Source organism: Pelobates fuscus, chromosome 12 (genome assembly GCF_036172605.1).
Source record: "Pelobates fuscus isolate aPelFus1 chromosome 12, aPelFus1.pri, whole genome shotgun sequence".
Classification (NCBI taxonomy): domain Eukaryota; kingdom Metazoa; phylum Chordata; class Amphibia; order Anura; family Pelobatidae; genus Pelobates; species Pelobates fuscus.
In genome coordinates, this window is record NC_086328.1 from 87,122,677 (window position 1) to 87,145,544 (window position 22,868).

General features: G+C 42.2%; 1 long non-coding RNA gene across 1 annotated transcript; it reads right to left on the reverse strand.

The window, feature by feature from the left end:
- Nucleotides 1–7,542: 7,542 nt before the first annotated feature.
- LOC134578621 (uncharacterized) lies at nt 7,543–16,295 on the reverse strand. Its single transcript, XR_010086112.1, has 2 exons — nt 16,080–16,295; nt 7,543–7,797 (listed from the first exon to the last, which is right to left on the reverse strand). It is a non-coding gene; the product is annotated as an uncharacterized LOC134578621 (long non-coding RNA).
- Between the last annotated feature and the right edge of the window lie 6,573 nt (nt 16,296–22,868).

A 22,868-nucleotide genomic window follows, 5' to 3' on the forward strand; every position in this document is an offset into this window, starting at 1 on the left:
ACAGGACACACAGTTCCAAAAAGAACTAACATAACATTCAATATTTTGGACATGGACTGACCTGTGCGGACCATAACATGTGGTGACAAACATTAAAAATACAAATATATAGAACATTGGAGAACGAGCAATTATAATTAATACATGAACTATATAATGCAAGTAACATTTTCAAACACACTAAAAAGCAATAATATATACATTTAACTACCTATATAATTTATGCACAGTAAGAGAAAAAAGTATTGGATTCCCTGCTGATTTTGAACGTTTGCCCACTGACAAAGAAATGATCAGTCTATAATTTTAATGGCAGGTGTATTTTAACAGCGAGAGACAGAATAACAAAAAAAAATCCAGAAAAACGAATGTCAAAAAAGTTATAAATTGATTTGCAAGTCAATGAGTGAAATAAGTATTTGAACCCTTCGACTTAGTACTTGGTTGCAAACCCCTTGTTGGCAATCACAAAGGTCAGACGTTTCTTGTAGTTGGCCACCAGGTTTGCACACATCTCAGGAGGGATTTTGTCCCACTCCAAGTCATTAAGTTTACGAGGCTGATGTTTGGCAACTCGAACCTTCAGCTCCCTCCACAGACTTTCTATGGGATTAAGGTCTGGAGACTGGCTAGGCCACTCCAGGATCTTAATGTGCTTCTGCTTGAGCAACTCCTTTGTTGCCTTGACTGTGTGTTTTGGGTCATTGTCATGCTGGAATACCCAACATTTGATGGTACATGGTTGCCTCCATCGTCTCTTTGATGTGGTGCAGTTGTCCTGTCCCCTTAGCAGAAAACACCCCCAAAGCATAATTTTTTCACCTCCATGTTTGACGATGGAGATGGTGTTCTTGGGATCATAGGCAGCATTCCCCCTCCTCTAAACACGGCAAGTTGAGTTGATGTCAAAGAGCACGATTTTGGTCTCATCTGACCACAACACTTTCACCCAGTTCTCCTCTGAATCATTCATGTTCATTGAACGGGCCTGTACATGTGCTTTCTTGAGCAGGGGGTCCTTGCGGGCGCTGCAGGATTTCAGTCCTTCACGGCGTGGTGTGTTACCAATTGTTTTCTTTGTAACTATGGTCCCAGCTGCCTTGAGATCATTAACAAGATCCTCCCGTGTAGTTCTGGGTTGATTCCTCACCGTTCTCATGATCATTGAAACTCCACGTGCATGGAGCACCAGACCGTGGGAGACTGACAGTTATTTTGTGTTTCTCCCATTTGCGAATAATCACACCAACTGTTGTGACCTTCTCACCAAGCTGCTGCGCGATGGTCTTGTAGCCCATCCCAGCCTTGTGTAGGTCTACAATCTCGTTCCTGACCTGACATCCTTGGACAGCTATTTGGTCTTGGCCATGGTAGAGAGTTTAGAATCTGCTTGATTGATTACTTCTGTGGACAGGTGTCTTTTATACAGGTAACAAGCTGAGATTAGGAGCACTCCCTTTTAAGAGAGTGCTCATAATCTCAGCTCGTTACCTGTATAAAAGACACCTGGGAGCCAGAAAGCTTGCTGATTGATAGGGGATCAAATACTTATTTCACACATTGACATGCAAATCAATTTATAACTTTTGACATGCGTTTTTCTGCATTTTTGTTGTTGTTGTTGTTATTCTGTCTCTCACTGTTAAAATACACCTACCATTAAAATGATAGACTGATCATTTATTTGACAGTGGACAAATGTTAAAAATCAGCAGGGGATCAAATACTTTTTTCCCCCCACTGTAAATCTTTTGGTGCTCTGCTCGCCACTAGACCTCTACTAAACTATTGCAGGGCCTCGTTGGTGGGCACAAGTACTACTCCTCAATTAGCCTGCAAACACGTATTCTACTTGTGCACTTTCTCTCTATGTCCTTGGCATTTCACTGTCATTACAACTATTTGATCTTGTAAACCTCATGTTCTCGGACATGTTGTCTCTCTTGTGTACTATGCATGGTTTATAAAAAAACAAATAAGTGTGACATTCCTGTATAACATCGTCGGGAAAGCATGAATCTCAGCCTCTACGTATGTTACTATGTCTCTGTATGCATGTACATTAATCTTTGCTCTGCAAAAATAAATATTTTTTTTTAGAAATGAAGGAGTCTATGAATACATGAATTTACACAGCAGACTGTGTATGATTAATAGTAAAATTATACACATAGGTCGTATGCCTTGATGTTGTTGTTAAATGAAAACGATCAGTTGCCAGAAGGTTTAATATTGCATTTAGTTATTTCATGTGTTTAACAAAGATGTATAGTATTTATGTAAAGATTAAATTTAGAAACCCACACTGTTTTATTTGCCTCTTCTTGTCCTGGATCTGGACATCTTGGCTTCCTGTCAAATGTTGTTAAAACTATGCCCTTTTTTGTCATTGAACCTAGTATGAGGAGTAGCTGGCTGTGTCTGTACAGAACTGGATTGTGATGTGACAACTTTAAATATTTACATTTAAAACAAAAAGGAGAATCTCAAGAAAAAAAAAAATTAGCATGTTTTGGGTGATATATTTTATATATGGATGTTTAAAGATTCTTCTATTATGGTTGCACCAATGTCAATGGCAGAACTAATGCAGAGAAGGCCCCAGTGCAACAAATTATTTTGGGCCCCAGAGCACAAGGGTGGCCAAAAGACAGATTCCCATGTATTGTACATATCCTATGATGTATTGCCTGCTGGGATTCTACCATTTGCTCATCCTTGCAGGGTTTGCAATGTAGGCATGTTTATTTATTGAGTATGTGTGAAACGAAGAAGTCTGTTTGTGTATAGTGCATTTGTTATGTGTTGTGTGTGTTAATATGTACTGCTTCTCCTTAAAAGCAGTGGTGTACGTGTGTAGTGCATTTGAATGCAGGGGTGTGTTTGTATGTAGTGTTGGTATTTGAATTTAGGTATGTATTTGTGTGTAGTTTTGATGTTTGTATATAATGCTGGTATTTTAATACAGCAGTGTTTTTGTATGTAGTGTTGGTATTTGAATGTAGGTGTGTATTTGTGTGTAATTTTGGTGTTTGAATGCTGTGAAGTGTGCATATATGCAAGCATATACCTACACTGGCACACATATAAAGATACAAACATATACATACATAGGCACCAACACACTGGCAGACATACACACATAAACCTACATACACACACTGGCACACACACATAACTACAGAAAACACATTGGCACACAGAGATACACACACATACCGACTCACACACACACACACACACATATACCTACACATATTATTATTATTATGTTATTATTTATATAGCGCCAACAAATTCGGCAGCGCTTTACAATGGGTGGACTTACAGACATGTAGTTGTAACCAGAAAAGTTGGACACACAGGAACAGAGGGGTTGAGGGCCCTGCTTAATGAGCTTACATGCTAGAGGGAGTGGGGTAAAATGACACAAAAAGGTAAAGGATAGTATTAGACTAATGACAGATGCAAGAGAGGAATCAGTTGGGAGCTATTAACAGTTTAATTGATACGCTTTTATGAAGAAGTGGGTTTTTAATGATTATTTGAAGGAGTGGAGACTGGGTGAGCATCTAACAGAGGAGGGAAGTGAGTTCCACAGGAACTGTGCAGCCCTCGAGAAGTCTTGAAGGCGCGCATCAGAGGTGGGAGTACGGACAGAAGATAGACGTAAGTCTTCAGCAGAGCGTAAGGGCTTAGACTGGACATGCTTGTGTATTAGGGAGGATAGATAGAGAGCAGCATTATGTAGAGATTTGAAAGCAAGAACCAGAATTTTAAACTGAGCCCTATAATCTTATAGGACGCCAATACATATATACTGACACTCACAGATACATATACACTGGGACATACAAACATACACATACACAGATACACACACTGACACAAATTTCTGACACTATAACTTCAATGAGCTGAAGTGGTATGGGTGCCTATAGTATCTCTTTAACACATTTTGTTTTTCTTGTCGTACAAGCAAAAATGGAGGATATTTATGTAGCTAAATTTTTCTCATTCACTCAGCCCCATAATGGTAAATTTGAGATAAAATACTCAAATTTGACCTGATATTTCAATTCAGATATTTCCCAAATGCAATTTGGTGTTACATTTGGAGATTTTCTCTAAATAGCAATTAGGTGTAGTTCCTAAAACATTATCAGAATGTCCGGTGCACAAAACAAATCTATAGCCGGACAACAGTTTTTTCAAACTATAAAAAAGTAAATAGACCATGTGAAAGGAGTTTTAGCTACACAGGCAAAAATACATCTTGATAAACCCCATGAATAACTGACTTCCTATTCCTCTACCTTCCTGTAGCATGCCCCCCTTTTTGATAAATTATATAATAGATCCAAACGTGGATAAAAAGAATAAATGCAGCCTTAAATCCAATGAAAATATATTATTCCAAAATGTAACTTACAAAACAGACTTCTATGCATACCGTCCCGGCTTCAACCTAACACTTTTCAAGCAAAGGCTTGTACGTAATCAAAGGTACTGGCCTATACCCCCAACTTAATCTTTAAAAAAAAAAAGGATTCAGGACTGCATGGAGGTTTTTTTAATATGACATTTTGGTATAAAAAATTTCACTGGATTTGAAGCCGTGCTTTTTCTTTGAAAGAAGAAATTTATCTCCATGCTTGTATCCACTGTATTATGTATCGTCTTTAACCCAAGATAATGCTATTTGGAACCACATGAGAAGGTGCTCAGCAGGAAACGCGGTGTTTATCAAGAGAAGTCTGGCTATACTGTTCAGTTTCCCCCCTCCTGCTCAGTTTCAGCACTTGAACTCCACGTAAATGGTCATGTTGCGTCAGGAGGGATATTAGGTAATGATGCGGCAGCTACCTGTGTCTCTCTTACAATATTGCTGGCAGTTTCTCTGGGTGTTCAGGCTGGCCAGGATAGGAAAGCATGGAGTGCTAGAAGTTCAGCTATGCTACAGTAAATCCCATTGGAAGCCATGTGGATAGGAGATAGATAGCTGACGTCCTGTCTGCATCAAGAGAAGACCATCAATTTCATTGACAGGAAGGGAACACTCACTGCTGCAGAAAGCTGAAGTGCTTTATCTGATTAGAGTGTTTCATTAAGACACAAGAGAGGATATGGTTGAAGCAAATTATGGAACAATGATCTACCTGAAGCAACTTTCAACCCAATGGGCCCTCTACCGTGTTTATTTCTTTAGGAGTATCTACACTGTGAAAGTGCTTGAATCTACAGGGACACTAGAGTTTTCAGCATATAGACTTTTAGTATATCTTCCTTAAAAAAAAAAGTATATATTTTCTTTAAATTAAAACTCCTTTGTTCACAAATGCAATCACTGACAAACACACTCATTTACTAAATGACCCCTCACACACTCTCAAACAGTAACCCATACACAGACAAATTCACTTACCCACGGACTCAAGCTAACACATTCTCTGAAACACACACTACAAGGTACTGTTTACCATCGTGCCTTCATCTCACATATCAGCTAAATGTTTTGTGTTCCAGGCACTTGGACTATGGCTGACAGCCCATCACTCTCCCCATCTAAGCCCCACTGCTATCTTCCCACATGACAAGGCAGGGGTGAGCAAATGATGAACCTGTGCGCTGTTACCATTAATGTCTGTGAGGAGGGCCTGGTTCTAAGTAAATTACTCTGCGAGCTTGAGTGCATGCCAAGTGGTAGGCAGCAGCCATGTAATTGCTTCCTGGCACTCTGTACTGAGGTGGCCTGCAGACATGCTCTACATGTCTAGTCCCACTTCATAGAGTGATTGCTCAGATTAACATTAAAACTGCCTGGATGATAGGTTTAAATTTCTGCAATCCGTTACGTATTTTTTTCAGGCAAGGTAGTTCCTCCCTTTTGTGCAAATCTTCATGAGAAGTCACCCAGAAGGGGAGTCTACATCCTATAAAACTAATTGCAGACAAAAAAAAAACTTTGACAGCTCTCCATGTTTTAGCTCTAGATGAAAACACAACCTAGTTGAAAGCTATAAAGGGAATGATTGGTTTAATATCTTCATTAATATGATGCAAGTTACTTTATCAACCCAGATTCAAGAAATTTGCTATACATTGCAAGCACAGTAGTTCATCGTGGTGGTCCTAACCCAAAAGTAAGCCATTTGCACTTTGCTAAATTATTATGGTGCCTTACCAGGACTGAATCCCCAGGTGGATCTCCTATTAAGATTACAGGAACCTCACTCTCCCCTGTGCAGTATGCAAGCTTATCTTAGAGTATGTGTGGCTTTGTTTTGCCAAAACTTGTAAGCTGAATTCACCCTCAAAGACACAAGTCAGGATTCAGTATATGAAAAATTGATACCATCTATCCACAAAACTATGGATGGCTGGTATCAATTTTTCAATTTGCAGCCACATGTGAAAGCCCTGCTGAGGGATTTAGACACATTGGGGAACTGGGAACTCAAATAGCACCATTAATGTCGGATAAATGCTACGTTATGCACTTTGGGGTAAAGAATACACAAGCAACTTACACCCTAAGCTTTAGTGAATTATGGATAAGAACACGAGGAGGACTGTCAATCAGCAGTCGCTAAGATCAGTAAGGTATTGTTAAACATTTAAAAAAAAAAACATTAATTCACAGGATGAAGCTATAATTTTGCCTCTTTATAAAAGAATGGTAAAACTACACCTTGAGTATGCTGTGCAATTTTGGGTACCTGTTCTAAAGAAAGATATATTATGGCACTAGAAAAAAAAAAGGGCTAGAAAATTAAAAGGAATGGAACATTTAAGTTATGAAGAAAGGATAACACATTTATATATGTTTAAATTAGACAAATGTCTCCTCAGAGAGGATTTAAAAAAAAAAAATTGCATTATACAAATATAGTCAGAGGCCAATACGAACTATTACAAGAAAAATAATAGATTCTGGAAGAGGAAATGTGTATTTAGAGGGACAGAGACCACTTTAACAGCACCTAAAGCTTCAAAAGGGTCAATATAGGCACCCAGAACACTTCAGCTCATTGAAGTGGTCTGGGCGCTGTGTCCTTGTCTCCCTGCCCTCCCCTCCCCCCAGAGGGCACTATAATGTTCTGTATTCTTAACATTATAGAATCCCTTTTAGTCATAAAGACGTTATCAACATAAGAACTCCTAAATCAAAAATATTTAATGTGAGCCTGTTAGGACAGGTTCACCTAAATGGATAAGAGTTTATTCAATGGATAGTGAATTGGAAACAGTTTGCAAAACTTCCCTTAAAAGCAGGCATATAAAAACTTTGCCATTGTGGCATCCATTTTATACAGGTATGTTTATTAAATAAAGCCTAAAGTGGGAAGGGAATTAATGTGCCTATTAAAAAAAATATTACATTGCAAAAGACCAGTGCTTATACAGAGAACATCTTGAGACTTTGGATCTAGTAAACATTTGTAATGTAATCAGAAGAGACTAGACAGGTGTCCACCGAGTTCAAGGCTCTTGACTGACCTGGTCAATTGGCCTTACACATTTAGAACAAAAGACAGAAACTTGGAACTGCAATTTAATATGTAGGAGTAAACATTTTAATGTAACAGACTAAATTATTTTAGAGACATGGAGAAAATGTGCGTTCAGGACCAGCGACATGTGTATCCTTGTGTCTTGACTCTCGAATGGAATGTAACAAATGCAGTTGAAGAGCTGGATTCAATCCCTCTTTTTATAAACCTCCATGTTGGAGAGAACCCATCCGGATGGAGCCAGGAAGCATACAACAAATGTTGTAAATCCAATGATGGACTCCTGAGAGAGAAGATAGATGGAAAAATATATTAGACAAAGAGGAAAGGAAGCCTTGAACGAGCACTCAATGGGCAGGGGATAACCCTCAAAAAACTACCAGGGTAGTAACAAGCAAAGCAGAAACAGGATGAGTGCCCTGCGTCATTAATACGTAACCTTTAATAATATATTAATAAAAGTAGGTGAAAACCACCAAAGAATGTAAACCAATAAAGCCTGTTATAATTCCGATAGAATACAGTGACAAAAACTGATAATGTGTAGTAAATATAATGATCTTTGCGGATTATAACAGATGTTATAAAAAATAGGAAAAATATATTACCTTGATCTACTTAAAATGTGAGACTGAAATCGAATGCATTATAGATAAATTGAGAAGAGTTTAAATTGGAAATTTCAGTATTTATTAACCACATGCTGAAAAAGGCTGTCTTATGTAGTTTGTGAACATAAAGTTTACAGTAGAATTTCTCTTTTCAGACCCAGTTCTTAACACATGGCATTTTGATCAATAACCATGCTAAAGGGGGGCGGGGCCGGACCGCCGAGCCGGCTGGTCGCATGCTAGACCAGCTCCTACAGCCTAGCCTTTAAACAGGCGATTTTAAGCATAATTCTTCGCAAAAACTTGCCGGCAACGGTGGCCCTTGGCGGGCAGAGAGCCCTGGGGCCCAGGGCGAGGCTGGTCCTACGGGCTACAGTCCCCTGGACGAGGAAACCTATCCGACCCTTTCTGAGGCCTACTCCAGAGGCGAGCGGGACGGACGGCCGCTGCCCTGCCGCATACTGCTCGGGGCTTGGAGTCGGACCCGCGGGGATGCCGGCCCCGTTCCCCCCCCCTATGGACCGGGGGGGGGTGATCCCGGTCCACACCTCTGAGACCCAACCTACCAAGCCAGCATCCTGAGTCTCCCACCCGCACTGCAGCCCACATGTCGGGCCCAAGATGGCCGCCAAGCTCCGACCTGCAAACAAGGGAAAGCACTTCCCGCTCAACCAGCTCACGTACGCCGAGACTAATGGCAGAGCACGGAACGCAGCAACACCTACCCTGTACTATCCACCTCACCTGGGAGAAACAGCTATTAAATCCACCAGGCGTAAGGCAAAGCGACTTGTTCACCGGTGAGCCAGCCGTCGGACTCCATGAGAGGGGACCTGCAATGCGATACGACGCCATATACCACACACCGTGCAGAGTGAATCCCGACCGGGCCTACACAAACCCTAGAAAGTCGACCGGGCTCCCTCAAACCGGAAGGGAGAACCCTCAATCAAGCGGCAAAACAAGTCGTAAGAACGTACTCTCACCAGCTCCCGCGAAGGTACGAACCTACAGAGACTTATCCTACTCCAGCACCCGTTAAGAACTGCTTAACCCTCTCTGGACACTCCACAGCTGAACCCAACGCCTGGAGACAAGCATCTGCGCCCCTGAAATGCTTCACCACACGCCGGATTAACCCATCCTGCAATTAAGTTGTTTGTCTTAAATTGTATACTTAATTGGGCCACTGGGCAATATTGTTTTGTCAGGGCGGGGGGGGGGGGGAGAGACTCTAGGACACTCATGTCAATCCTAGCGTGTAGCTAATCGCTTATTGTATTCGTAAACCTGCATGCTCTTACTATTCATGATAAAACACTGAATCTACTACGCTTAGAATGCATAGAGCCAAATAGACTGGCTAGAGAGTATTATACAACCCCCATACGTATAGTAGCAACACTAAGTAATATTCGTCTGTCAACTAGATTGCTAACATATACATAAATCGTATAACTAAGCATGTTTAACAAAAACAAAAATTTTGTGCAAGTTCCTTATGCCACTGTTTAACGCATCTGTAACCTTATGAAAATGAACGCTGTTGTTGCGTATGACAATAATCTGTAATCACCTGCACTACAAAAATAAAAAATTTAAAAAAAAAAAAAACAACCATGCTAAAGTCAAAATATTACAAATGCAAGGCAGAAACAGCCAGATTGTCAAGATTAAAGTCAACTTTCTTATTTTAGCTTTAAGTTTGGAATTCACACTACTGAATAAGACTAGATTCATTGAAGTTGCGCTTTAAAGGAACACTGTAGAATTAGGAATACAAACATGTATCCCTGATGCCACACAGTGTAAAATAAAAAAAACATTTAAAAAGGTTTAGGTGGCCACCCTCCTTAAAAACCTGCAAAACTCACCTTTATTCCAGTACTACACAAGTCTGACAGTGCTGATTTTGCCCCCTTTGCTTGAGATCAGAATTTACAGTTGACTTCTCAACCAATTCAGTGCTTTACCATAGGAACACATTGGGAGGATATTGTGCATCTACACCAACCAGCATCTCATCAGAAATGCATTGAATCAATGCATCTCCCAGGAAGTTTTGTATATGTCTGACTGCCCCTGAAGGTCCCTGGGCAGCAATGTAAACACTGCCTTTTCTCTGAAAAGGCAGTGTTTACATGAAAATGCATGCAGGGACATTCTATACTCACCAGAACAACATTAAGCTGTAGTTATAGTGACTAGTGTCCCTATAAGCAGTGATCTAAAATACACTTTCTATATCAACCCAAAGTGAAAAAATGCCCTTCTCATTAGGGTTATATGTAAATCCCATTGTACAGCGCTATGGAATTTGTTGGTACTATATAAATATAAGTACACACAGCTTGCAAAAGCATATCTCATGTCTGCTACCTTTGCAAGTCCCCCCCAAATGTTCTGTGGCTGTCCAATCAGACTTTCCAATGCAGCTCAATTCTGAGAAGTCTTTGCATGGCAGGTGCTCTGTGTAACTGCTGCCTTTGAGTTAAGCTCTACTGAGCTAAACAACTAAGACAGTACATATAAAGTCCTTCAGCAAGCTAAACTGCATTAGATGTGTGGAGTGTTCCTTTAATATGAAGTAATAAAAATAATCCAAGTTTTCACATACTTCTGCCTTTAAGACCTGCCTACTACAGAATCTATTTTCAGTGGGCCTAGGCAAAATTCCTTTATATGACTGTGCTCAGAAGTCATAAAGAGGTTAAATCTAATTCATAAGGTCAGCCATGTGTGGGATTACAATTTGTTGGCTCTGTAGTAGAGATCTAATAAAATGTCTGAATGAAAACGCTGTCTAAGCAATGCTGCCAACTCATAACTGTTGGTAGCCAGTGAAACATTCCTTCATGCAAGCCTACCTTCTAGCATTCAGAAATAAATATGTGTGATCACTGCCAGGCTAGACACTCACGCATAGCACGAGGATGTTGTGTTTATAGATGTTTTCATATTAAACGCTTCTATTGCGTGCCCTTTCCCCTATCTGGATCACTGTAACCACACAAATTATTTTTTATTTTTAAATTTATGTTGACAGGTGAATGCATTTCACTCTGATGGATAGTAAATTCCAGGTTATATCAACACTGCCTACTGCAACATTAGTGCCAGTATTATGGATGCAATAGTGTTGAGTAAATCAGGTCTTGACAAGTTTGCTTTGAATCTAGGAGCCAGGATTTTTTGAATAAAGCTTTAGTTTCAATGATAAAAATACAATTCTTAAAAAAGGAGACACTACAGCTTAGAGTAGTGGTTCTGGTGTCTATAGCCTGTACCTGCAGACTTTTAAATTTAAACAATGCCTTTTCAGAGCAGCAGCAGTATTTACATTGCTTCCTAGTAACACTAGTGGCAGTCTAGTGGCAGTCCGTAACTAGTCAGTCACTAGAGATATTTCCTAGTCCAGTGTGGCACCTATGTTAAGAGTCTCCACTGTTTGCATGAAGATTATTATTGATCCCCGTAGAGATAATTGATTCAATGCATCTCTACGAGGAGATTCTGAGTGGCAGAGTACAGTGTTTCGTTGCACATGCAAAATTGCCTCCCAAGCCTTTCCTATAAGTAAGCATTGGATTGGCTGAGATCATCAAGATATGAGATCTTAGCCAGTGGAGGTGAGACCAGCATGGCACGGGGAAGTGAGTAAGAACACCTTTTCCCCAAGTTATAGGAGAGGGGGGTTAGTAACCGAAACAGACACTCCATGATACATACACTGATTTGACACAGGCACATTCTCACTAACAATTTATTTTAATTTAAGACCATCCAGCCTCCCTACCATTGGGAGAGTTGAAGTGGATCCTTTCCATTTGGGATACTATCACCTTCATCTGCTCCATCGTTTAGCGATGATTTGGCAGAGTGACATCACTCCAGCTCCAGGCATCACAGGACACATGGAGCAGACCAAGACGATCACAGCTCCCTCAGCCACCCACCTCTGGGGCTGACAACCAGGCACCAGAAAAAAAAAAGAAAACCACACTAGTTGACATGGTGACCTGGGATTTGTCAAGCCCGGATGTAAGTGAATTTTAAAATTGATAAGAGTCCAGGGCAGATGGCTTAAAGGACCACTATAGTGCCAGGAATACACTTGTTTTCCTGGCACTATAGTGCCCTGAGGGTGCCCCCACCCTCAGGGACCCCTCCCGCTGGGCGGGATGGAGTGGAAGGGGTTAAACTTACCTCTTTTTCCAGTGCCAGGCGGGGAGCTCTCCTCTCCTCTTCGGCTGAATGCGCATTCAGCCATTTTTATAGCAAAGCATTTATAATGCTTTCCTATGGACGCCGGCATCATCTCACTGATTTTCACAGTGAGAAGCACGCAAGCGCCTCTAGCGGCTGTCAATGAGACAGCCACTAGAGGCTGGATTAACACTAATATAAACATAGCAGTTTCTCTGAAACTGCTATGTTTATATAAAAAAAAAAGGGTTAAACCTAGCTGGACCTGGCACCCAGACCAGCTGAAGTGGTCTGGGTGCCTATAGTGGTCCTTTAAATTATCTGCATGGTGTTCGGATTCGGGTTTTACTACTCACTAGATCTTCTATTAGTCCAGAATTTGCCAGAAGGCAGCCACACTAAAGTAGAGGGCCAGTGTCTCAGTCCTACATTGATCTGCCAGGACAATATCACCCAGAGACCACAGTCCAAGTAACCTCTTTAACCCCTTAAGGACACATGACGTGTGTGACACGTCATGATTCCATTTTATTCCAAAAGTTTGGCCCTTAAGGGTTTAAGGGGCTGCAGATCTGTACTCCCAGATGCAGACAAAAATGATCTGTGCATTCAGACAGAGCTACATCTTCCCCATACATACAGTGCCCTTCACTGATACAAGAACCCTTCAGTGTATATTATCAAGGTGGATATGGGCAGACTCTAGTTCACCCCATAGGTTTTCTATGGGATTCCAGTCAAGAGACCAGGATGGTCATGGCCGGACCTCAATTTTGTGATCAATGAATCTTTGATTATTCAGGACAGTACAGCAGTGAGGTCTAGGATTCCGCAAGACCCTCCATAGACAGCCAATTCTCTGATGACTGTCTGGATTGACTCAGACTCTGCCCTTAGTAAAAAAAAAAAAAGTCAGGCAGAGGAGAAATACAGAGATAAAGTTATTTTGTCTCAGTATCTCTTGACAAATGTCAGTGAAGTGACAGCCAAAGTGAGTATTTCATAAAGATTTTATTTTTACAAAATATTAATTTTCCCATCGTGGGGGAGTCAGTGCCACTTTATTGTCTTTCCCTACAGCCGTCACTAGTAACTGCTGGGAGGACAAGATAAAACTTGACAAAGGTAGCTCTGCCTTTGTTACGTGTAAGAAAAATACAAAGACAATGAAGCTCCAACTTTGTCCTAGAATATCTTTTGACAGCATTGGAATTTCAGTGAAATTCCAACAGTCAATGTGAGCATTGCATAAAGATTTTATCTTCTTTGAATGGTATTCATACCCAGCCAATGAATTCCACCCAACCACAGTGGAATTTATGTAATTAAAGCGGAAGTAGAAGCTTTTGTATTAGTGATTTTAGAGGTCGAACTGAGGGCTTCCTCGCAAGGAAGCCTAGTGTCAAGCAATTGGAAAATTGCCTCACGCAGGGAATGCTACCTGGGAATTCCTGACACCATAATCACTGCAGTGTGATATGGTTATAATGTGTGAATGTTCTAAGGCAGTCTAAGCACCATGACCACTATAGTTCCTTATAATGATAATGATACTAGGAATCTAAATGCCATCCTTTGCTTTACTGGCAAGCCATCTTTGAGCTATTTGACCAAAAAAAAAAATACACACAACATGGCTCTCCTGGCACCCAAAATCCACCTCACGTGCAACTCACTGGGGTGGGGTAGATCTAGATCAACACTCAGCAGTGGCATCAAGATTTGCACTTGATAAAGTATAAATATTTGTATTACCAGTGTAGCTGTAGAGAGGGATGGATGTGTGAAAGGTAAAGTCAAATTTTCCCTCAAGCCAGTGGGAAGTTGCTTAACAGGAAACTGTTGCATATAAACCATAAGACAGAATAACTAGTGTTATCCAGTGTCACACCAAAAATAAACTGCTGTCAAGTCAGAGAGAAATGGACAAGTTTGCTCCTACCAAGCTGCCAGACAGCCAAGATGGTGCTCCTAAGGCATCACTTTTTACTCATTCAATGCTTCTACTACAAGCATTCCAGGGGCAGGGTGGCAATTGTTGTCCATGCACCCCAGTGCTTCTATATGAGAAGCATCAAACTGACCAGGAGACCATCAGTACCGATCTCCTGGCAGGCAGAGTTGGAATGGACACTTACTACTAATGTATAGTTAAAGGGATATATAGTGCTAGGAATACAAAGGTCTTTCCCTAGTACTACAGCTGCCTCTGCCACCAGCCCCCTTCCCCTCTCACAGCCCAGCACACCACTGTTAAAGTTAAACCCTTACTGTACTCACATGATTCCAGGTGCTGGGTCATTGCACCACCTCCTTTGAAGTCACTAGACAGGGGGCTAATGCGCATGTGCAGCAGGTGCATTAGGCCCTTCCCATAGGAAAGCACTGCTGTTATCCTATGGGGATTTTACTGATGCTGGATGTCCTCACACAGAGCTTGAGGATGTCCAGCATTAGCTAACCAAAAATCCTATAGCAAGCAGGGAGTTCCTCTAGTAGCAGTCAGATTGACAGCCACTAGAGGCGATCTTAATGCTGCAGTGCAATTACGGTAGTTTCTCTCAAACTGCAATAATTAACATTGCAGTGTTAAAGGACTCTCCAGTGCCAAAAAAACATTTGTTTTCCTGGCACTGCAGGACCCTGCAGTGCCCCTCCCTCCCAACCCAATCCTAAGTTGCTGAAGGTGTTAAAGTTAATCACCGATGTCAGGCTCCAGCTAACCCCCCCACCCCTGCATCAGCCGGCAGGGAGACCTAATGTGCATGCACGGCAATGGCCACACATTAGAACTACCTACAGGAAAGCATTATTCAATGCTTTCCTATGACGATTTTGGCAGTGCTAAAGGACCTCACATAGCATGAGGACGTCCAGCGTTGCTTAAAACACTTTGTGTTCTAAGAACACAGAAGTATCTCTAGTGTCTGTCTGAGACAGCCACTAAATGAGGATTTAACCCTGCAAGGTAATTATTGCAGTTTATAAAATTTGCAAAAATTACACTTGCAGGGTTAAGGGTAGTGGGAGTTGGCACCCAGACCACTCCAATGGGCATGAGTGGTCTGGGTGCCTGGAGTGTCCCTTTAAAGGAACAGGGACATTGCACCCAGACTACTTCAACGAGATGAAAGCCTATACTGTCATTTTAAGTTAACTCTACACGAAGTTGGCAAAGGAGGCCCATTTGTTTTTCCCAACACTATAAATAAGTGTACTGATTTCAGTCTACAATATGAATACTGAGAACCATTTTTCAGTTTCCAAAACAAAAATAGATAAAAAAAAAAAAAAAAAGCTACACTAATCAAATAGTTAGGAGCAGGATAAGACATGTAACTATATATTGTTTTAACATTTACAGTAAATGGCACACAGGTTAACAGTCAAAATTATGATTATATTAAAAAAAAAAAAAAGTAAACTTTTGTAACAAAAACACTGCATAGATTTAAAAGTTACAACCTATATAGCGATTGTCACGACACTTGCCCTGTAGACAGATTTTTCACAACTCAGTAGGGCCTAAAGAGCTTGTGGACTAATAACATGGCAGGTTGAAGTAAATGATAAAAGCATCTTCTGGAAAATGTAAACTGCATAGAAATATAGTGAGTGTATTTTTGATAATGTATAACCCTATACCTGCCTATAGGTAATTATATAATAACCCTGCTCCACCGCTCACAATGTGGGGTTACCAGCATGGCCTAATGTCTACATACACAGCCCCCTCCCGGCCACTCACCGTGGAGCTCACTGGGCTGCGAGCTGGCTTGGAAGCAATCCCCCTCCTAGCTGTGACCTGAGCCAGGCTTGGAATCCGGAACAGCCGGGCTAGTGAGGCGGACATGTTGGATGGTCGAACAGCGATAACAAGCAGCAGCTATAAGACACTGAGAAAGGTCAGCCTGAACGGAAGAAGCCGCGTACACTGCCTTTTATAGTTACCCTGACACGTGACAGGGGCTGACGCCTAGCAGGGGAGCGACATGTTGTAACACTACACATAGGCGAGGGGGCGGGGCGAAGACTACAGAGAGCAGTGTTTTGCATTAAAAAAAACTTTATTGAGTGTGGGGAACAAATACCAAGAAGATATCAGGGGTGGGCATGCTCAGTTTGATGGAAATCACTGTGTGACTGTGTCCAAATGAGTACATTAAATAAAACATTTTATTATTTGGGAAACCTCTGAATGAGATGAAGTTAGTGGTATCCCATGTCTTCAATATTTGAGCTGTTCAAAGAGTAGTACTTAGATTTTAGAGGGTGTGGTTTAAGGCATGATGATAGTAGGTGTTTATTAATGGTAACCATTTATTACTACAACAACAACAAAAAATATTTTGAACAATTTAAAACATATTTAAAAAAAAAAAAAAAAGTGTGGTTTGAAGACACAGAACAGTACATTTTATGTTTCTATTATACACTCCAACTAAAGCTTCCAGGAGTGAGGGACAATAAAAGCAAATCAAGGACCAAATAATGGACTCCTTGTCTCCTACCCAAACATAGACCTATGCCAGGTTTTAGTTAGTGGGGTTCAAGTCAATTGATAGCTGGGTGATTGAAAATAAATGGTTTTACCTAGTGAATATGAGGCCCTGTGGTGAATTTTCAGCAGCCTAACACTGGGTCTCAGAAGTTAGGAATAGCAAATTGGTTGAAACCGGCCCTAAACTATAGCATCAACCACAGCATTCACACAATTTGTAGATGCCAAATGTACACACAATATCCTTATTTGAGCCAATTCCCATGCATAAGACAAATACCTGTGCAAAAAGTTATTTCTAATTCACAGAGGCACATTACAACCCAATTTCAATAGGAAAAGTCATTGTAAAATTAAATTGGACCTAACCACTTAGTAGGCTTAGTTATCCAAGTGACCAGGGTTCACTATGAGCCCACTGAATGAAAGAGGACTGAAAAAGAAAACAGAAAATGGTTCAAATCCTTTCCCACATTTAGCACTAGTTGGCACTGTATTTCATGTCTAATGTTACTTTCCCAGCATTTCTAGTTACATGTAAAACAGTACTAATTGATAGTCAGTCAAATAAATCTGTTATAACCAAATACACATATTTTGTAGTAAAAGGAACATACATGCTCTGTATGAAAGATAGATATCCCAAGCCAGTGGCACCTTGACCATTTTCTTGACCCCTGGCAACTACAATTTGTGGGGGGCACCCTCTCTTGTTCCTTATCAGACCCTTCACTCATCACCCCAATGAACATACAAAGACGCACAAACAACAAGACTTGATTCTCAAACAAATGTTCACACATATGTATATATAAACATATATAAACAGGCCCTCATACTTTGATAATGTTATTTTACCAATCTCTTCTAACATTTATCAGGGGGTGAGAGTGGCATTTTGCTGTGCTTGGTGCCTGGTGTTAAAAGATCAATGTGCAGCTGCACATTACACAGGTAGCAAGATATGACCCCCACACCAGTGGAACCCTCTGGAGCAGTGGTTCCCAATTAATGTTTCTAGTGGAACCCTTTGACATAATGCGCTAACAATGTGGAATCCTCAAAAATGTTTGGCGCCGTAGCACAGATAGTAAACAGATAGTAGTACTTAGGAGCAGGTGTGCTTTTGTGTGTACAGTTGGTGTTTATATATAATGTAAGCGTTTTGATGCAGGGGTGTGTTTGTATGTAATGTTTGCATTTGCGTGCAGGGCTGTGTTTGTATGTAATGTTTTCATTTGCGTGCAGGGGTGTGCTTGGATGTAGTGTTAGCTTTTATATGCGGATGTACATTTGTGTGTAGTATTAGTGTTTGAGTGAAGGGTGTGTTTGAGTGTTTGTATATAAATTTGAAATTTGAATCCAGGGGTTTTTGTATGTAATGTTTGTGTTTGCAGGAGAGTGTTTGCATGTTGTGTTGGTGTTTGATTGCTGGGATGTAAGCACATATATGTGTTTGATTGCTGGGATGTATGCACATATGATTGCTGTACGTATGCCACATACGTACATACATACACAAACAAATTAACACACAGACACACATATAAAAACATTGACACATACACACACATTCATCTACACACTGACATATACACACAGACACAAAGATAAACACCTTGACAAATGCACAGACCTTGACACACAGATACAAACTGGCACATACACACACACACACACACACCAATACACACATATTGACATACACACACACACAGTGACACATACACAAACCTTGACACACAGATACACACACTGACACACACTCAGACACACATACTCTTTGGCAGACACACATACACTCTCACTGACAAACACACATACTCTTTGACAGACACACATACAAACACATATACACTCTCGCTGACAAGCACACATATAATCTCACTGACAAACAACATACACACTCACACATTCACTGACAAGCACACGTACACTCTCACTGACAAGCACGCATACACTCTCACAGGCAAACACACATACACACTCACTGACAAACACACACACTCACTGACAAACACACATACACACTCAGTGATAAACGCACATACACTCTCAGTGGCAAACACACATACACACACACTGACAAGCACACATACACACTCACTGACAAACACACATACAAACTCCTTAACAGACACACACACAATTTATTTATTTATTTTAAATTTTACTCTACCCAGCATCCCTACCTTTGGGAGTGCTGGAACGGAGTCTCTATTTCCTTGGGATCCAGTGATGCTGCTGGGCTAAACGGCTGGCGTGCGGTCCCTGGGGTCCAGTGGTGCTGCTGGGCTAAGCGGCTGGCGTGCAGTACCTGGGGTCCAGTGGGGCTGCTGGGTTGAGCGGCTGGCGTGCGGGCGTACAGTGCGGATAGCGAAGGAGCAGTGATCTTCCTGCTCAGCTCCCTTGCGCGCCTTTTTGTGACACTGGGGCTGGAGTGACGTCATGCTCCAGCATTACTGTGGTGCGCACAAGGGAGCTGAACAGGAAGATCACTGCTCCCTTGCCGCTCGCCTCAATTATCAGCGGCCTCAATCGCGGCGGCCATTTTGTTTGCCAAAATTATGGCGGAACATCATTTGTGAAATGCTGCTCTAGAGATTGGTGCCCAGAGCTGTTGTCCCACTGAAACTTTACTAAGCTGTTTCAGTTCATTTAGAAAAAAATAAAGTCTCTAAGTGCACTTAGTGATGTTTGTGTTAAAATCTTTGCCTATAAATTGTAGTGGTGTATCATATGTTAGCTTGAGAAAGACCTTCACAGGTCGAAACTTTGATACAAGTTATTTGGCTCCAATAAATTTTGTCTTCACTGGACCTTGGAGTGCCTAATCCTTTCTTGTTTCTCTATATTGGTATTTGGGACCTGGTGTTGGGTCCAGGTCTAGTTGCACCCTGGCTCAGAATTATGGGATTAAGTGCAGTTCCTCATTTATCTCAGTAAACAGATACGAAATGCAGGCCGACTCTCTCTGCACAAGAAATAGAGCAAAACAGCACAAGAAATAGAGCAAAACGGCAAACCTCAAAATATAATTTTGGCCTTGCTAGCAGGGCCGGCGCTCCCTATAGGCAAACTAGGCGCCAGCCCTGACAAGTTAGATTATTGTGAGTATGCCACCGGCCATTTTACCAAGCACTCGTAAGCACTTACATTGTTGCTCACTAGCACCCGGTAGAACACAGGTCCGGCAGCATACAGATCAGCCCGCTCAGCCAGGTTCCCCCCTCCAAGGCATACATTGCGGCAGCATGCAGGCACTTCAATTCCTCGCTCCCGCCCCTTCCTCTGTACGTGGGGAGAAGTGGGCGGGAGCATAATGTACAGAGAAATGAGGAAATGTGCAGAGAAAGGGCAGCCAGGCGAAGGGAATGAACAGCAATGAAGGTAAGGTATGTCAGAGAATGTGTGTTAGTCTGCTTCAGTTAGTATATTTACGTATGTCAGTGTGGATGTCTGTCTGGGTCAGTGTGTCTGTATTGGTTAGTGTGAGTCTGTATGGGTCAGTATGTGTGTCTGTATGGGTCAGTGTCAGTCTGTATGGGTCAGGGTGTCTGTCTGTATGGGTCAGTGTGTCTTTATGGGTTAGTGTGTCTGCATGGGTCAGTGTTTCTGCATGGGTCAGTGTCAGTCTGTATGGGTCAGTGTCAGTCTGTATGGGTCAGTGAGTCTGTCTGTATGGGTCAGTGTCACTTTGTATGGGTCAGTGTCACTCTGTATGGATTAGTGTGTGTGTCTGTGCAGATCAGTGTGTCTGTCTGTATGGGTCAGTGTGTGTCTGTATGGGTCAGTGTCAATGTGTCTGTATGGGCCAGCCCCTAACTCTCATGGTAGAAAAACTGGAAAAGGTTCTGGTACTGGATAAAGAACTACTCTATGCTCACAGAAAATTTCAGGGGAGGCCAGAATTTAACATATTGTGTAGACAGACCACATAGCCAGTAATAGAAGATCTTCCTGAGGAGGTGCTGAGAGGGTCCTTTGGTTCAAACATTGAAATGGGATGAATGTACAATCACACAACATTGATCTTTTGGCCAACATTCAAGTAGGTGAGCACTTGGGAAATAGTGATCACAATATAGTGTCCTTTGAAATAAACTCAAAAAAACTCAAAAAAACAAAAGCACATGGGGTATACTAAAACATATAATTTTAAAAAGGCCAATTTCAATAAGTTAAGGGAAGCTTTACGATATATTGACTGGCATAAACTCTTTAGTGAAAAGAACACTGAGGATAAATGGATCATCTTCCAACAAATATTAGAAAGGTACATTTCTCAGTATGTACCATTGGGAAATAAATATAAAAGAAACAAATTAAAACCAATGTGGCTTACTAGAAAAGTAAAACAAGAGATTAAAAATAAGAAAAGGGGGGGGCGGAGCCTGACAGCGAGACGGGCTAGACGCCATTCCTGGGAGCTCCTTCCCGGCGTCTAAAATCGCACGAATATCGCCCATAAAAAGACCCCATCCAACCCTGACTGCAGCAGGTACGGGTCCGTGACATCCCGCGGCATCGACAGATGCCTTTCCAATACACCCCGAGGCAGACCAAGCCGAGACGAAAAACCGGGGCCTACCACGCACCGACGCTTGCCGACCTCGAGGAACTCTTCGGCGGAACGGGCGCACACAAAGCAGGGGACATCCCCACTTACCCCCCTGCAACTGCTCACAGCTCCTTCCCAGCAATGGGGCGCCGCTCCCAGAGACCCCAATCCACCTCAGCAACAGATCAGCGTGATATCGGCACTCTCCTGCAGCGACAGGTACCATCCAAAATGGCGGCCACCAGCGGCCCTGACACCCACACGTCCCCTGACTCACCAAACCAGACACACACCGCAATCCCAGCAACACAAGGGGATCCAAACTCCATGACTGGGGATATCCCTGGAGGCACAGCCCCTGCCACTAAGCAGGATCTTCACAACATGCAGAATACACTGCTGGAAATACAGAAGCTCCTAACTGCAGACATGGCCTCCATAAAATCTAATATGCAGCAGCTCAATGACAGGACAACACACACTGAAGGGGACATTGGGAAGCTTCACAATGAAGTAGCTGAACTGAAAACAGCAATGGTCCACTTAAAAACTACACAGCAGGCCATGTCACTTCAAATGACTGCACAAGAAGATAGGCACCGCCGCAACCACCTTAAAATCCGCGGGGTCCCCGCTGAGATCGACGCAGAGGAATTACCTCACTATATAAGACGGCTAATTGCCTCTCTATTACCACCAACGCTTGCCAAGAAATTCACTATAAATGGACTGTACCGACTGCCCACCATCACTAAAACGGCAGCCCCAATCACCGGTGACGTAATCCTCCGATGCTGTACACCACAAGAAAAGGGCCAGATTATGGCAGCAGTGAGGGGAAAGACCCCATTACCATTCGAGGAATCACACCTAACCTTTTACCAAGATCTCACTAAAACTACACTTCAATGGCGTAAATCACTGCAGCCCCTCACCAGCCACCTGCGTTCAGCGGGGATAACGTACCGTTGGGGCACGCCAAGATCCCTACTAATCACACACAATGGGACGACCCACAAGCTCACAACTGAATCAGAAGCACCTGAAATACTCCACAAGCTGGGCCTTACAGAAGTGGCAACCACAACTCCTGCTCCCCGGGTCGAACACACCTGGGACCCCAAGTCAACAATCCCATTCGTACCGAGAGCCGCACCAAATACCTGACCGAACAAGAAGAGGGCGCAGCTACCTCACACTGAGGAACGAACTTTGACACATCACCAATGTTTTTGTTTTATACTATGCGCTATACTAACCTCTGTTCAGATCTCTCCCATTTCAATGGTTACCCTACTCTTACCCCTCATATACACCAAACGACCTACTACTACCCGTTCTACATACTAACAAACCCAGAGAGGGACAGTCCCAGACCCGTCTCGCACACACATATGAGATACACCCACAAGAGGTGTACAAACACCCCCCCCCCCCGTTGCCCCCTTGGTTAGGGGTATCTACCCATTAGGGTA